Here is a 17,118-nt window from a genome sequence, read left to right as displayed (position 1 = left end):
CCGCTGGTATTAAATACGGATGTTAGGGGAGATTTATCAAACATGGGTGGAGATTTATCAGACATGGTGTAAAGTGAAACTGGCTCAGTTGCCCCTAGCAACCAATCAGATTCCACCTTTAACTCCTCACAGACTCTTTGGAAAATGAAAGATGGAATCTGATTGGTTGCCTGGGGCAACTGAGCCAGTTTCACTTTACACCATGTTTGATAAATCACCCCGTTGTTTTTACATAGAGCCTGCTCTATATCCAGTGGATGCCGCCTCTTTATTGGGCAGTATAAAGTAGTGTCAGGTGCTCTGATACCAACTATGGACATATTCTGAATTACCAGCAGTGCTCTGTGAGCACCATGAACTTATCGCATTCATAAAATTCCCACTACATCTCTGATTGACAGTTCTCCCACTGTTATTCTGAATAAGAATAAAGATGTCAATCAGCTCATAAGTCTTTCAGGCTCTAAGTTTACAGCACTGGCTGAGCACTGTTTTTATAGAAAGAATGCAGCATGTTTCCTCAGCTTCAGTTACAAAGCCAGACACTACTTCATACTGTCTCTGTATTTTATACACTGTTAAAGGGGTACTCAAGAGGAAAAAAATGTTTTCAAATCAACTGGTGTCAGAATGTTATACAGATTTGTAAATTACTTTCTGTTTAAAAAATTTTAAGCCTTACAGTACTCATCAGCTGCTGTATGCCCTGTATTCTCTACAGTAATTTACAAATCTATATAACTTTCTGACACCAGTTGATATAAAATATTTTTTTTTACATAATAACCCTTAAAAGGGGTCATCCAGAATTAAAAAAAAAAAAAAAAAAAAAAAAACACATCATTACAGCTGCCCTAAGGTTATGTGTGGTACAGCAATTCACTGAGCCGCAATATCACATCAAAACTGAAGAGTGGTGCTGTTTGTGGCATGATTATCATCTAGGACGGCCAGTAATCGGCCAAGTACGGCTGATAATCGTTTGGTGTAATAGGATGTTAACTCTGCATAGCTCCTATGTCTTTTAAAATTCCCAGCTTTACACTGCATTGTGTGTCCCCTGTCAGGCTGTGAACTTGTCCAACATGCAACATGTCCAAAGGGGATGATGATGTGAGGCTGAGGGCCCATAGATAAACACATGATGAATATAGTCTAATTGTAATTCTGTTCAGTCTACTTTCTGAACATATACACTGTGGGTGCGAGACTCCTATCCATCATATACATATGTGAAGCCCAATTGAAGTCTATGGGCCCATTGGTAACACCGTTGGGCTAAAAGCCAACAGAATCGTGAAATGGGGTCTTTAAAAACTGATATTTTTTCTCTTCAATTCTGATGAATTTAATGAAAATATGTGAATATAGAGGTAGGCATAAGTGAAGATATCAACTCCGTACATCTTGAACTTTTAGGAGGTATTGTCCATTTCATTTTCTGCTCGGAAGACGCATGTTTAAGAAAGTTACGCTTTGATATAAAATTACATGTACCGTATTTTCCGCTATATTAGGCGACTGGGCGTATAAGACGACCCCTGACTTTTAATCAGATTGTCAGGGATTCGCCTTATACGCTGGAAAATGTTAAAGGGGTTATCCAGCGCTACAAAAACATGGCCACTTTCCCCCTACTGTTGTCTCCAGATTGGGTGGGGTTTTTAAACTCAGTTCCATTGAAGTAAATGGAGCTTAATTGCAAACCGCACCTGAACTGGAGACAACAGTAGGGGGAAAAGTGGCCATGTTTTTGTAGCGCTGGATAACCCCTTTAACCCCTGCCTGACCGCAGCCCTGCTGGGGTCAGGCAGGGGTTAGCTGCGGATAAGTTAATAAAAAAAAAAACAATTAACTCACCTGGGCCCCGTTCCCGGTGTGCACATCTTCTCCGTTCCCCGGCGCAGTCAGTGAACATCACAGTGGCTGCGCCGGGGATGCCCGATGCTCTCCCGAGCAGCCAGCGTCTAATTGGAGACGCTTGGCTGCTCGGGAGTGCTTCGGAAGAATGACGGAGGCTTCAGGTACTTCCGGAGCCTCCGTCATTCTTCCGAAGCTCTTCCGAGTAGCCGAGCGTCTCCGATTAGACACTCGGCTGCTCGGGAGAGCTTCGGGCATCCCCGGTGCAGCCAGTGTGACGTACACTGACTGCGCCGGGGAGCGGAGAAGATGCGCACACCGGGAACAGGGCCCAGGTGAGTTAACAGTTGTTTTTTTTTTATAGTGGTCGCCCCATACGGTGGGGATGCGACCATTTTTGAGCCCCCCCCCGTATGGAGCAACCATACCTGGCATATAAGATGACCCCCGAAAATTAAGAAGATTTTTCGGGGTTAGAAAGTCGTCTTATACGCCGGAAAATACGGTAGATGCTTAAAGTATACCCGTCATAGAGACATGTCAAAAGTTTTGATCAGTCCAAGCTGCACTGCTGCAGCACGTCCACTCTCCGATCTGAATAAAAAAAAAAAAAAAAGAGTTGGATTTATATTGGACTTCTAAGGAGCTCGTCTTCTTCCCGCTCTATCTCCTGATCGGTACAAGTCTGAACACTCAGACCTGGACCGGTTAAAACTTTTGACGTGTCTCTATGACATGTTAAAAAAACAAAAAACGACAGGTACATATTAAGCGACATTTTGAAAAAGATCCTGAAATATATCGGAATGTTTTTTTTGTTTTTATGTTTATGATTTACCTTCTATTTATATTTGTCAAAAAGTGCAAACAATTTTTTTTTTCTCTTCTGCACAATGACCAAAACCCCCGGCAGCGAAAGGATTAAGCCATTCGGCGTAATAAATGGCAGGATAATCTAGACAACAGGACTGTCGGCAATTATGGAAAACCAATCCATACATGCCATATGTTACAATATAATGCAGGAATAATTTAGTCTAGCTAAAAAGGCAAATAGCCCGCTACCACACAGAGAAAATTGACTATATTGCTTTTAAGCGGTTGCGGCATTGTATTAACACATGTTGACTTTCTCATATAAAGAATGATCATTTTTAATATTCGAGGCAAAGCGGAGATCTCTATAAACAAGACGACTAAACCTCAGTGTGGGCACAATACTGAAATATTAATAGGAAATCGTTTCTATTTCCACCGTTCTTCTGGAATTCAGATGTCTTTATGTAGAGATTAATGGCAGATAGTTTCTTGTGCAATTAAGGAGATGGATCTTACAATTTATGAATCAAGATTGCAATCATTACAATTCCCATGGGGGCATGACTAAGTAGACCACCCACATTTATTGCACATGGCAGGAGCCGAGGAAATATACAGCTGACAAGTAATTTGAATAACAAAACCTCTGGATTAGAATAAAATACAGAGCGATTGGAATGAGGTGGCGGAGCTGTGGTGCTGCGTCGCGGCTTAGAGTTCTGATGCCATCTCGGGCAATTATGGATAAAATTTATAGGGATTCATCCGTCGCTTCTAAGGAGAGACAATTAGTGATGCGATATTTCTATGGAATGATAAATAATCACTTACTGCTACTCTGTGAATGGTAATTTTTAATGGGAAAAGCCGAATCGGATTGGCTTGTTTGTTTAGTATGGAAAATAGACTGTATTCAAATCATATTAAACTGATATATTCCCTACGTATTATGACAAGACAATGCGACTATAGACGCAGCAATCAGACCACGGCCCACAAAGGGGGCATTAAAACTCACTGTGATATCTGGGTCCCAAACTAGTGGAGAAGAGAAGGCGATGGGATTTTGCCAAATCAAGTTGAAGCAGGGGCCCTATCATGCTGTCAATGTTGTTAGGCGGTTTCCACCACCCACCCCTTCTTATTCGCAACACATTTAGCAAGAATAGGAAACAGCATACAGTATGTCACTAGGTTGCCTTCTCTTCACATGTTCTCCTGGGGCTACTAGAGCTTGGCTGGGGGGGGGGGGATTTTTTACCTGACTAATGAGTATATTCACATTTATTCCAATAAACAGGATAAAGTATAACTAGCGCTTATTGGTGGGGTTAGGACTAGGGATGGTCCGAACCTGGTTTGGGTCGGGTTCGTACGAACCCTGGGAAATGATTCCCGCGGTCTGCCCTCTCCGTGGAGCGGGTGGATACAGCGGGAGGACCGCCTGGAAAACTGGGATACAGCCATAACCATAGGTTGTATCCCAGTTTTCCAGGCGGTCCTCCCGCTGTATCCACCCGCTGCACGGAGCAGGCAGACAGCGGGAATCTGATGCCGAGCTTTCGGGTTCATACGAACCCGAACCTCGGCAGATTCGGACCATCCCTAGTAAGGACCAAAAGGACCCGCCTCAATAAATAGCCCAGAGACTCTTCTCCCTCCCCAAAATTATTGGAGCAACAAACATGCTCAGCCACTCCTTCATTAACTTATGAACATAGTTTGTAACGCTAAGAACATTTGTAAATCCCACAAAAAATGAATGGAGCACTGGTTAAAGAGACTCAGCAGGTTTATGCTTTTCTATCTCAGGGTAGCATAATCTAGTGACAGAGAAGATGAACGAAATGATGTATCACTTACATTGTTCTGTGCAGCTGATCCAGAGATAACCTCCTGAATAACATGAACAGTAAGTAGTCCTCTCCATTATGTGCATGAGCCCAGTAGGTCTGGATATTCATGAGAAGCAGAAAACCCCACCCACCAGCTGCTGATTGGCATTTATAGATCCATTCTGTGTATTGGCAATCAACAGTTAATCAGCAGCTGGAGGGTGGAAGAAGGAGTGTGGTAAGAATCCTATTCTCCTGCATATTAGGAGAAGAGCTAAACAGAATGATGTAAGTGATATACCTATCTGTTCAGCATTTCTGTCACTAGTTTATGCTGCACTCATTTTAGGCAGCATGAACCTAGTCACAGATTGCCTTTAAGCATAAGCCATGTCTTCCTTTTTGCTCAGGGCATCTGATTCCTAATAATCAGCGGGGGTCCCACCAGTTGGACCCTCTTGATCAATTATTTATGGTCTATCCTGTGCATGGGGGATAACTATAAGTTTTAGCATTCCCCTTTAAGTTTAAGCCTTGCCCTGTGAAGTTTGTATTCTTTACTGGTTTGCCATAAGTGTGGATATTGGCGGTGTCCATTTATGATTATATACTGGACAGAACTGCAATTTTAATCAATAACAGAATTTTTTTCTATTTCTTTGTATATACTGGAGACGTCCGCCATTTATGACCAACCTGATGAGTAAAGAGCCGTGTCGGATCTGCTCTGTATTCTGTGCCACAAGAGGATACCAGCTCTTTCATTAAATTTTCATCTAGTATGTGGTTTCTTTTTGATTGTTAATAAAATATTGTGTAGATACCGTAACCAAGGAAACGGGTTTATTGCTCCTAAATGTTTCCTCGCCTCCCCGCAGTGCCTGCAGTCAGTGGGTGTGCCTGATCCCTGTCACGGTTCTTCTCCAATTTGCAATAATGAATAAATGTATAATCTGAGGTAATCACTGGGACTCGGGGAAACGGGTGTTTTGTATTTACAGCGCTCAGTAACTACGACACATGGAAATTGTCACTCATCCCACTAAACACAAGTGTCATCCCCTAGCTGCAACTTTTTACAGGGAATCAGCTGGTTCCTATGAAAAATGAGGCAGATTGCAAAACTAATGAAAATGAGTCTGATGAGAGATGTATCGGCCAAAGATGAGAGCATCTATGTGCATGGGATTTCTCCAGCCCGAGTGCTAAGTGCTTTGGGTGGCATCATGATTAACTTTGCTACTCTGGAAGACTGGGGCCTTGGGCTTGCATTCAACCATCTGCATGGGATTTGTAGGCTTTGCCCCTTGTGTTCATGTGGTAGTCTTGTTGCAACTTCCCAGAAATCAGAAACATAATGACATGTTAACAGATTTCCTCTTAAATTGGCCCTGGTGAGCTATCATGTGTCTGCAGTGCAGGATTAGATTGCAAGCTCCACTGGGACGTAGAGTTTATGGAATAGCACAATATTACATATGTTGACTATCTATTTATCTTGATGATTATTATTATTATTATTATTATTATTATTATTATTAACAATGTGGACCCTTGAATCTATATATGAAGATATGGAATTTGGTAATAAATTTCCATTAGGCTTTTCCACAACGATAAACTGACTTTTCAGTGTTATGCACTGTGTGCACCTTGTATATCACTAGTAGTAGGAGTGGGCATACAAAAAACTTAATAGTTGTTCTTTTTTAAGTCCTGACTTATTAGCCCTTGACTTTATCACTAGAGATGAGTGAACCTTGAATGCGATCAGGTTCGTCCAAACCCACTTGACTGACCGCAATCTCCTGGCCTCCTCGACTTACGGAGATCCTGGACAGTCAAGAAGAGAAGCATACTACTGCATGCTTTTTCTGTGATATCTTGAGATTAGGCAGGGTCTGAACACTCAGACTTGAAGCAATTACCGTACATTGTTTTTCCAAATGACAGGAAACTTTAAAACCATTATCCAAATTGTTAGTAGAGATGAGCAAACCATGAGCATGTTTGGGGACCTCCGAACCTGAACTCTAAGCATTTGATTACCGGTGGCTGAAGTTGGATGCAGCCCTAGGGCGTGCCTGGAAAACATGGATACAGCCATAGGTTGTATCCATGTTTTCCAGGATTCCCTAGGGCTGCATCCAACTTCTTCACCGGTAATCAAATGCAGAGAGTTTGGATGAACCCCAGTTCGCTCATCTCTAGTATTTGGCCCTCTTATTCTTCATGAAGAAGAAAGCTTTGCAATACCAAGTTTGTAAAAAATATATCAATGTTCACATGGAGACAACAATTGTAACAAGAATCATACATAAACTGCAGTACAGCAAACAGTCTGTAGTAATGAGGGGAATCTACGTACCCTAGATGCTGGGAATAATCCGAGCGCATGCTTTCAGATCTATCGGCCATGGTGGCATTGAGAATGTTTCCTTTCTTAATAAAAACAAGATGTTTATCATAACTTTTTATTTCAATAAAAGAAAAGAAAGTGATTTTAAAACATTACCGTGTATGGAAGGTCAAACGCATAAAAGTGAGGTATTTAAGAGCTGGGAACTCGACAGCTGCAACAAATCAGCTTTAAGAACTACTTTCCCCCATGTTTTATAAGTCTGCAGTAAAAATTACAGGAATACTTCACATGACACCAATGTAACTACAGCTTTCTGACAAAAAAAAAATCATACTACCAGCTTAGGTTTTCTATAAAAGCAAAGATCCTATTTATTCTGAAAGCCATCTCTTCTGACACCCAAAACCTTATGCAGAGGGCCATGAATTTTTTTTAAACTATTCACAGGATAGGTGACACATGTATGATGACTGGGGGTCTCACCAACATGACCCCGACTGGATGCTACATAGGGGTCCTGAGCTACCACTTCCAAAGGACTTTGAATGAAGTGGCTAAATATAAATATATAAGATCCCCTATAAAATATGTAAAAGCCATGAGGACCATAACCACACTACACAAATGTGGCAATTTCTTAGTAAACTATGTAAGGTTTTGCCATATGGCAGCCCCCCACTGTGTATGAATACACCCTAAGGCTACGTTCACACGTCATGCTGCAGTACCGGCCGGATGATCTTTATGGCCGCGGAGTTCTGATGCGGGAGCGCCGCATCAGAACTCCCCACAGCACACTATGGAGCGAGTGGCTCCGGCTCCGGGCGCTAGTCACTGAATAGCGGCAGGAGAAAACTGACATGTCAGTTGTTTGCGGCACCGCTAGGGATCCTGGTCCGAGTGTATACTTTGGGGGAGATTTATCAAAGGGTGTAAAATTTAGACTGGTGCAAATTGCCCACAGCAACCAATCACAGCTCCTCTTTCCTTTCAGCACTGCCTAAAGCTGAGCTGTGATTGGTTGCTGTGGGCAGTTTGCACCAGTCTAAATTTTACACTTTTACACCCTTTGATAAATCTTCCCCTATGTGTATACGCTCCAGCTGGGATCCCATAAACAGCAATGCAATGAATATTCTCGTAATAATCACAGCCGTTGTAGCAACCAATCAATCAGATTCCACCTTTCATTCCTCACAGACTCTTTGGAACATGAAAGGTGGAATCTGATTGGTTGCTAGGGGCAACTGAGCCAGTTTCACTTTACACCATGTTTGATAAATCTCCCCCAATAACTCATGTATAACTGACCACACCATATGAATTCTACACCATGTCTTGTGTATAGTAGACTACTGTGTAGTCCTTGTACATATCGTAGACTGTACCTTATATACTGTAGACTATGACTTGTATATCGTAGACTACACCTTGTGTATTATAAACTGTACCTTATATATTGTAGACTATACCTTGCGTATCATAGACTGTACCTTGTATATCGTAGACTACACCTTGTGTATCGCAGACTATAGCTTGTATATTGTAGACTATACCTTGTGTATCGCAGACTATAGCTTGTATATTGTAGACTATACCTTGTGTATCGCAGACTATAGCTTGTATAACGTAAACAATACCTTGTGTATGATAGACTATAGCTTGTATATTTTGGACTGTACCTTCTGTATCATAGACTATACTTTGTGTATCATAGACTACAGCTTGTGTATCATAGACTACAGCGTGTATCGTAGACTATACCTTTTGTATCGTAGACTATAATTTGTGTATCATAGACTATAGCTTGTCTATCATAGACTATGCCTTGTGTATTGTAGACTATACTTTGTGTATCATAGACTATACCTTGTGTATCGTAGACTATACCTTGTGTATCGTAGACTATACCTTGTGTATCATAGACTATAACTTGTATATCATAGACTATAACTTATTTATCGTAGACTATACCTTGTGTATCGTAGACTATATCTTGTGTATCATAGACTATACCTTATGTATCATAGACTATACCTTGTGTATCATAGACTATACCTTGTGTATCATAGACTATACCTTGTTTATCGTAGACTATACCTTTTGTATCGTAGACTATACCTTGTGTGTCATAGACTATACCTTGTGTATCATAGACTATACCTTGTTTATTGTAGACTTTATCTTGTGTATCGTAGACTATACCTTGTGTATCATAGACTATACCTTGTTTATCGTAGACTATATCTTGTATATTGTAGACTATACCTTGTGTATCGCAGACTATAGCTTGTATATTGTAGACTATACCTTGTGTATCGCAGACTATAGCTTGTATAACGTAAACAATACCTTGTGTATGATAGACTATAGCTTGTATATTTTGGACTGTACCTTCTGTATCATAGACTATACTTTGTGTATCATAGACTACAGCTTGTGTATCATAGACTACAGCGTGTATCGTAGACTATACCTTTTGTATCGTAGACTATAATTTGTGTATCATAGACTATAGCTTGTCTATCATAGACTATGCCTTGTGTATTGTAGACTATACTTTGTGTATCATAGACTATACCTTGTGTATCGTAGACTATACCTTGTGTATCGTAGACTATACCTTGTGTATCATAGACTATAACTTGTATATCATAGACTATAACTTATTTATCGTAGACTATACCTTGTGTATCGTAGACTATATCTTGTGTATCATAGACTATACCTTATGTATCATAGACTATACCTTGTGTATCATAGACTATACCTTGTGTATCATAGACTATACCTTGTGTATCGTAGACTATACCTTGTTTATCGTAGACTATACCTTTTGTATCGTAGACTATACCTTGTGTGTCATAGACTATACCTTGTGTATCATAGACTATACCTTGTGTATCATAGACTATACCTTGTTTATCGTAGACTATACCTTGTGTATCGTAGACTATACCTTGTGTATCATAGACTATACCTTGTTTATCGTAGACTATATCTTGTATATAGTAAACAATACCTTGTGTATTATAGACTAAACCTTGTGTATTGAAGACCTAATGTATCATAGACTATAGCTTGTATATTGTAGACTACGCCATGTGTATCATAGACCGCCTTGTATACTGTAAACTATATCTTGTATACTGTAGACTACACATGTATATTGTAGTTTATACCTTGTGTATCTAAGATACCAGATCACTCCCACACAGTGGCGTAGCTATAGGGTTCGCAGCGGTCGCCATGGCGACCGGGCCCCTACGCTAGGGGGGCCCGCACGGCCCCCCTTGCGACTTGTCTCTGAGCATCCCGAGAAGCTGCGGCCGCGCAGCTTCTCGGGATGCAGTAATCGCTTTGATGTTCCGCCCGCACAGTGAGCGGAACATTAAAGCGAGCAGAATACAGGAGCAGGACCTGTCAGCGTCCTCCTCCTGTATTCCCTCCCATAGGCTGCCGGCACTTCATGCCAGCAGCCTATGGGAGGCCGGGCCGTGACCTCTCCGGCAGGCGTGATGATGTGACGTCATCACGCCTGCCGGAAGTCCCGTCCCTGCGGCTCGAAGGTGGAGCCCGAAGAGGAGGAAGAGCTGCTGCCTGCACAGCGCGGATTAGGTGAGTAGGATGTTTTTTTTTTTAGGGGCACCTCTGGGGGCATTATTAGTATATGGGGGCACCTCTGGGGGCATTATTAGCTCATGGGGGGCACCTCTGGGGACATTATTAGTATATAGGGGCACCTCTGGGGGCATTATTAGTATATGGGGGCACCTCTGGGGGCATTATTAGTATATGGGGCACCTCTGGGGGCATTATTAGTATATGGGGGCACCTCTGGGGGCATTATTAGTATATAGGGGCACCTCTGGGGGCATTATTAGTTCATGGGGGCACCTCTGGGGGCATTATTAGCTCATGGGGGCACCTCTGGGGGCATTATTAGTATATGGGGGAACCTCTGGGGGCATTATTAGTATATGGGGGAACCTCTGGGGGCAATAGTATATGGGGGCACCTCTGGGGGCATTATTAGTATATGGGGGCACCTCTGGGCGCATTATTAGTTCATGGGGGCACCTCTGGGGGCATTATTAGCTCATGGGGGCACCTCTGGGGGCATTATTAGTATATGGGAGCACCTCTGGGGGCATTATTAGTATATGGGGGAACCTCTGGGGGCATTATTAGCTCATGGGGGCACCTCTGGGGGCATTATTAGAATATGGGGGAACCTCTGGGGGCATTATTAGCTCATGGGGGAACCTCTGGGGGCATTATTAGTTCATTGGGGGCACCTCTAGGGGCATTATTAGTTCATTGGGGGCACCTCTGGGGGCATTACTAGCTCATGGGGGCACCTCTGGGGCATAATTAGTATATGGGGGCACCTCTGGGGGCATTATTAGTGTATGGGGGAACCTCTGGGGGCATTATTAGTGTATGGCGGAACCTCTGGGGGCATTATTAGTTCATGAGGGCCACCTCTGGGGGCATTATTAGTATATGGGGGCACCTCTGGGGGCATTATTAGCATATGGGGACACCTCTGGGGGCATTATTAGTATATGGGGGCACCTCTGGGGGCATTATTAGCATATGGGGACACCTCTGGGGGCATTATTAGCTCATGGGGGCACAGCAGGGGATCCTACATACAGGGGGCATCCCACATTCCTACTTGCTTTACTGCACATAACACCAAACAGCGCAGTTACTATGGGAACCTACAGGAGGGAGAAAGGAAAGGAAGTTGCTAGAAATGTGCGGAGCCTAAATTGTTTGTCTCGCAGGCTCTGAAAAGATGAAACGTATCTGGAAGAAATCATCATGGAGGACTAGGCCGGATGGAGAGGAAAAGGGAAAGTGACGCCTCAGATCAAAGAAGACGTCACCTGTGAGTCCCTGTATGACTTTTTTCTTATTTTGTAGAACATCATTTAGTAGGGGCGCCCCGAGGTGACAGCTACTACATTATCTGTACTCAGAGATATCACTGTGTTATCTGTGGTGTTACATAGGACTGCAGGCAACATCTACATTATCTGTACTCAGAGATATCACTGTGTTATCTGTGCTGTTACATAGGACTGCAGGTGACTACTACATTATCTGTACTCAGAGGGATATCACTGTTATCTGTGGTGTTACATAGGACTGCAGGTGATATCAGGTGACTTCTCCAGGTTGCAGAAGTTAAAACTTCATCGTGCCCTGCTGACAGTTTATTATGGGAGTTGTAGTTTTGCAGCATGTGGCTCTTCAGGTTGCAGCACTACAACCCCCATCGTTTCCAACTGGCAGTTTATGATGAGAGTTGTAGTTTTTCAGCTGGAGAGTCAAAGATTGGAATACAATGATTAGACAATGACACAATACAGTCCATTATTTATAGGGGGCAGTAGTGCAGTACATGAGGTGGAGGCAGTGACAGGGCATTAGAACATGGTGGCACATTAGAGTAATTGGATATAACGTTAGATAGGACTTTGCCTGATCGGGTGAGATGGGGGGCCCCAAGCTAACATTTTGCACCAGGGCCCATCAGCCTTTAGCTACGCCCCTGCTCCCACATACTGTACAATGATATAATTTGCCATCATTATATTTAGCTATATCAGTATATGGTTAAAACGAGTAAAAGTCAGTGGCTGATACTCGGCAGAGCTCCAGTTACTTATGATAAAAGAGCTCTGCAATGTAATGAAGCATCCTCAATGACCTGAGTCCAACTGTGCGTTTTCTTTTTCAGAAAGATGTAAATGCCATCTTCAGACGTGGAGAAGAAAAAAAAGCTGTAAAACAGAGCCCATGAAAAACATCCTAGAGGGATGCATGACAGAGCTGTGTATCAAACCCAAGAAGGAAATGTAGAAAGGAAGCCTGGGAAAAAAAGGCAGGAATCCTTTCAAATTATCTGTGATGCTTGACTTCTTTGTTCTGCTAAAAAAAAAAAAACGCTTTTAAATGGGAACCTTCAATAGATATTCTGATATGTAGGTTGAGCAATGGAGCGCTTTGAGCTGGGAGGACGGGGCAGGATAAAAGTGTATGGGGGCGTCTTATTCACTTAAATCACGTACACCTTTGGGCTGGGTTCACACTACGTATATTTCAGTCAGTATTGTGGTCCTCATATTGCAACCAAAACCAGGAGTGGATTAAAAACACAGAAAGGATCTGTTCACACAATGTTGTAATTGAGTGGATGGCCGCCATATAACAGTAAATAACTGCCATTATTTCAATATAACAGCCGTTGTTTTAAAAAAACAGCAAATATTTGCCATTAAATGGCGGCAATCCACTCAATTACAACATTGTGTAAACAGAGCCTTTCTGTGTTTTCAATCCACTCCTGGTTTTGGTTGCAATATGAGGACCACAATACTGACTGAAATATACGTAGTGTGAACCCAGCCTTAAAGGGAAAATGGAAGAGAAGGAAGTTAACTCGTCCACTTCTCCTCTCAAAGACTCCGCATTCCCAACAGGTTTTATAATGGCGGTAAATCATATCCTTGGAGATCTAATACTATACAGACAGAAAGTCTACTGTAGCCTTAGGCCATGATATGAGAACAAGGCAAAACTGGCAGGAATATGCTTGCCAACAAAGGTTGTGTCGGCTCTCCTGGTGGGTCTATTTCAGTAAATGCTTGCAGGAAACATGTACATTGCACATAGAGGTTTCTCGGCTTAATTACATATCTAGACTGGGAAAAGCCTTAGCCGTAACAAGAGGCCTGTGCAGTGTATTGGCGTCGCATACAATAAATAGGTTGGGGGGGGTGGCTGAGACATGTGCGGACAATGTTTACACGGAGAGGTTCCATAGGGGGTGTATAAAAAAAAAAAATGTTGCCTAAACGGATAGGTAAAGGGGTATTCCAGTGTATCATAAATGGGGGCATGCCTACTTGAGATGAGCAGAAATTGATTGTTCAGAATTTGAACATTGGTGGCTGAAGAAGTTGGATGCAGCCCTAGGGAGTCTGGGAAAACATGGATATATCTTATGGTCATAGGCTGTATTCATGTTTTTCAGGACTTCCTATGGCTGCATCCAACTTCTTCAGCCACCGGTATTCAAATGTTGGATGATCAGACTTGAGCATGCTTGAGCTGTGCTCATCTTTGATACTTACCCAACCCTGGTATCCTGCAGTTCCAATTCTTCTCCTTCTGGTCTTCCAATCTTCTCTCTTCTTCCTCATTACAAGACGAGCACTTAGTGAAGAACCTGCTCAGCTTATCAATGGCCACAGTGGTGTCCTGTCTCTGCCAGTGATTGGCTGAGCAGGCAGTTCCTGCGTCCAGCTCTTGTCTTGGAAGCAGGAAGAGGGGAGATTGAAGAATTGGATGGAGAAGAATGGCAGCTGTGGAGAGCCAGCGTGGAGCCAGGACTAAATAAGTATGCTTTTTTCCTATTTTTCCTCTGCAACAGCAGCATATTAGTATTATTTTTTTTTTTCTATAAAAACAGTCTTAGATTTTTGTGCATCATAATCATGAAAACCTCTGGATCCATGACCCCAATAAAAAGGATATTGTTTGGGGAGATATCCACTGACTTAACATTTCCCAGGAAGTCACCACTGCAGGCACATCACAATATTACATGGTAACCATTCAGATGAATAGCCACTACCATGGTTTAGTGGCTCTCTGCTCTAGTTCATATCCTGGACCAAAGTCCAACCTTCACTATGAAGTTTATAAGCCAAAGGAAGTCTATAAGCCAAAGCTACAAGCTAACCTGGACTTAGGTGTTCAAATTTGCTGCAGCGCCACCACAGGGCAAAAGAATCATTACAGCTTGTTCACTGCTATCCGAGCAAGTCAAAGACATTTTAGGTCCTCCAGAGCAAGAGAGATACTCCTTGTAGGCCCTCTCTATTCTGGGTAATACAATAGATGAGTGTCTTGTAAATGCCCCAACAAGACCATGCAATGTTGTAGGCCCATACTATTACACGTAACTGACACAGAAACATGGTTCCCAATATGCAAAACCTCCTCCCGAATTACATAACCAGAGAGCAATGTTAGCCAGAGGACGACTTCTAGGCCACGACGATTTCTTGTCCTCTGTCAGAACTGTTCACGATGAGCATGATGAAGTCTTAAGTGCAGCTCATGTTCGCTGCGTCTGCTCCATTGGTTACATGGCAGAGAGAAACACACAGAGCATTGCACGCTTCTATGTACTTCTAAGGGAAGAAATGCTGGAAGCAGAATGTGATTCTAAAGTGTTATCACATAATGTCTGCACTTGTGCCAAGCGTCCCTGTAATTCACTGTACTGTGTATGAGGTGCCGGGATTAGGCAATAGACATGTGAGATCAGGATGTATATATCAGGATGCAATAATGGCAACTGTCAGATTTCTCGTCTTTTAGATTTCCGTTCGTTTACAGTAAAAGGCGATATTACTGTCACCAGTCAAAAACAGAAGACCTCAAATTCCGAATTAGGACCCCTACTGGAGATCTGTGCTTGTTGTCAGTGAATGAGAACAATCCTGTGTCCCATACAAACCTAATACTGCTCACAGCCCAGGGTTATTTATGTATTTAGGGAGACTATTAGCTTTATCAACAGAGAGAAAGAGACCGGGGCCATGCTGGGTTCACACTACGTTTTTGCAATCCGTTTTTTGCAAAAAACAGATGAAAGACTGATGGAAAAAAAACGATGCAATTGTGTGCATCCGTTTTGAGCCTTTTTTCCATTGACTTCCATTGATTATAAAAAAAAAAACGGATCAAAACGGATCCGTTCTTTTAACGTACACAAAAACGTAGTCGACCTCATTTTTGTGTCTGTTAATAAAAAACGGATCTGTTTTGATCCGTTTTTTTTTTTTTAATAGAAGTCAATGGATACACACAATTTCATCCGTTTTTTTCATCAGTTTTTCATCTCTTTTTTTGCAAAAAACGTATTGCAAAAACGTAGTGTGAAGCCAGCCTTACAGAAGTATCAGTAATTGTGCAACAGGAACACACCATTCATATTCAAGAAAGATTGCCGAGTTGAAACATTGCATAGCCTGGTGAAATAAAGGAATCTATTACCTGTGATTACTCCAACTAGGGATGGTCCGAACCCGCCGAGGTTCGGGTTCGGGTGAACCCGAACGCTCGGCAGCAGATTACCACTGTCTGCCCTCTCCGTGCAGCGGGCGGATCCAGCGGGAGGACCGCCTGGAAAACTGGGATACAGCCATAGGCTGTATCCCAGTTTTCCAGGTGGTCCTCCCGCTGGATCCGCCCGCTGCACAGAGCGGGTAGACAGCGGGAATCATTACTGAGGGTTCGGGTTCGTACGAACCCGAACCGAACTCGGTTCGTACCATCCCTAACTCCAACCCATTGCTATCTTACCCTGGTGTCCCTTGACCCTGAAGTCAATCCCCACCTATACTGTGATCACTCCTAGAGGTAGCAACCTGGTGGCACCTGGAGTAAATTTCAGATCCTTCATATTTTCTTTTACTGATTGTATGCAGATACTGAAATTACCAATGAGAACCCACACCAAGCAGAGGAGAAGCCCCCTTAGAGAAGCTTCTGCATCCTGAGACATCCGCGCAGAAGACTAGAGGTACCGGGCTCCAGCTGTTTTCAGGTAGTGGACAAGGCCACCTGGACACTAGGACTGAGCACTGTGATCCAGGCAGGAGGCGACTATGGGCTCTGTGTTATTGCCCCCTACAGCCCGGGTGGGTGCAACTGTGGGACAAAAATGAGCCAGACGGAATGGAATCCCTGCTGCAGATTTTCCACATCTAGAGGGGGTGAGTCACATCAGAAAGCAGAGGAACAAAACAGAGGCCACAATTACAACATATTAGAAATATTTAAAGATTGTTGCCTAGAACTGAGGGCTGTAATAATGATTTGGAACGGAATACCCCTTTAGTACATTTCTCACATCTTACTACAGCGATCTTCAGTTTAGGCCTGACAAATAAAAAGCAGGTCTTGCTAAATCTATCCCGTAGTATATTAGAAGGCTGTATTACTTATCTATTTCTACAGTAAACTTTTTGGATAAACGCAAGAAAAAAAAAAACCTATTACCGGGCCAGATTCTCCAGCCATAACTTTATGCACAAAGAGAAACTTTTAGAAGCCATATATTAGCCAGAGCTCCTGCCGCATACTTTACCGGATGACCTTTTCCCAGGACAAACCTTTATAGCCAATTGTTGCATTGTATTTCAACTTTTACAG

General features: G+C 42.7%; 1 protein-coding gene and 1 long non-coding RNA gene across 2 annotated transcripts in view; one reads left to right on the top strand and one right to left on the bottom strand.

Annotated features, from left to right (window-relative positions):
* The window catches only part of CPQ (carboxypeptidase Q), a 358,322-nt gene that overhangs the window by 202,358 nt on the left and 138,846 nt on the right, over nucleotides 1-17,118 (bottom strand). The window lies entirely within an intron of this gene.
* LOC138784351 (uncharacterized) lies at nucleotides 5,221-16,919 on the top strand. The gene is made up of 3 exons (XR_011361824.1): nucleotides 5,221-5,293; nucleotides 12,629-12,772; nucleotides 16,392-16,919. It is a non-coding gene; the product is annotated as an uncharacterized lncRNA (long non-coding RNA).

The sequence above is a fragment of the Dendropsophus ebraccatus genome, chromosome 2 (assembly GCF_027789765.1).
Source record: "Dendropsophus ebraccatus isolate aDenEbr1 chromosome 2, aDenEbr1.pat, whole genome shotgun sequence".
NCBI classification, from domain to species: Eukaryota; Metazoa; Chordata; class Amphibia; order Anura; family Hylidae; genus Dendropsophus; species Dendropsophus ebraccatus.
This window is presented reverse-complemented; position numbering and strand designations above follow the sequence as displayed.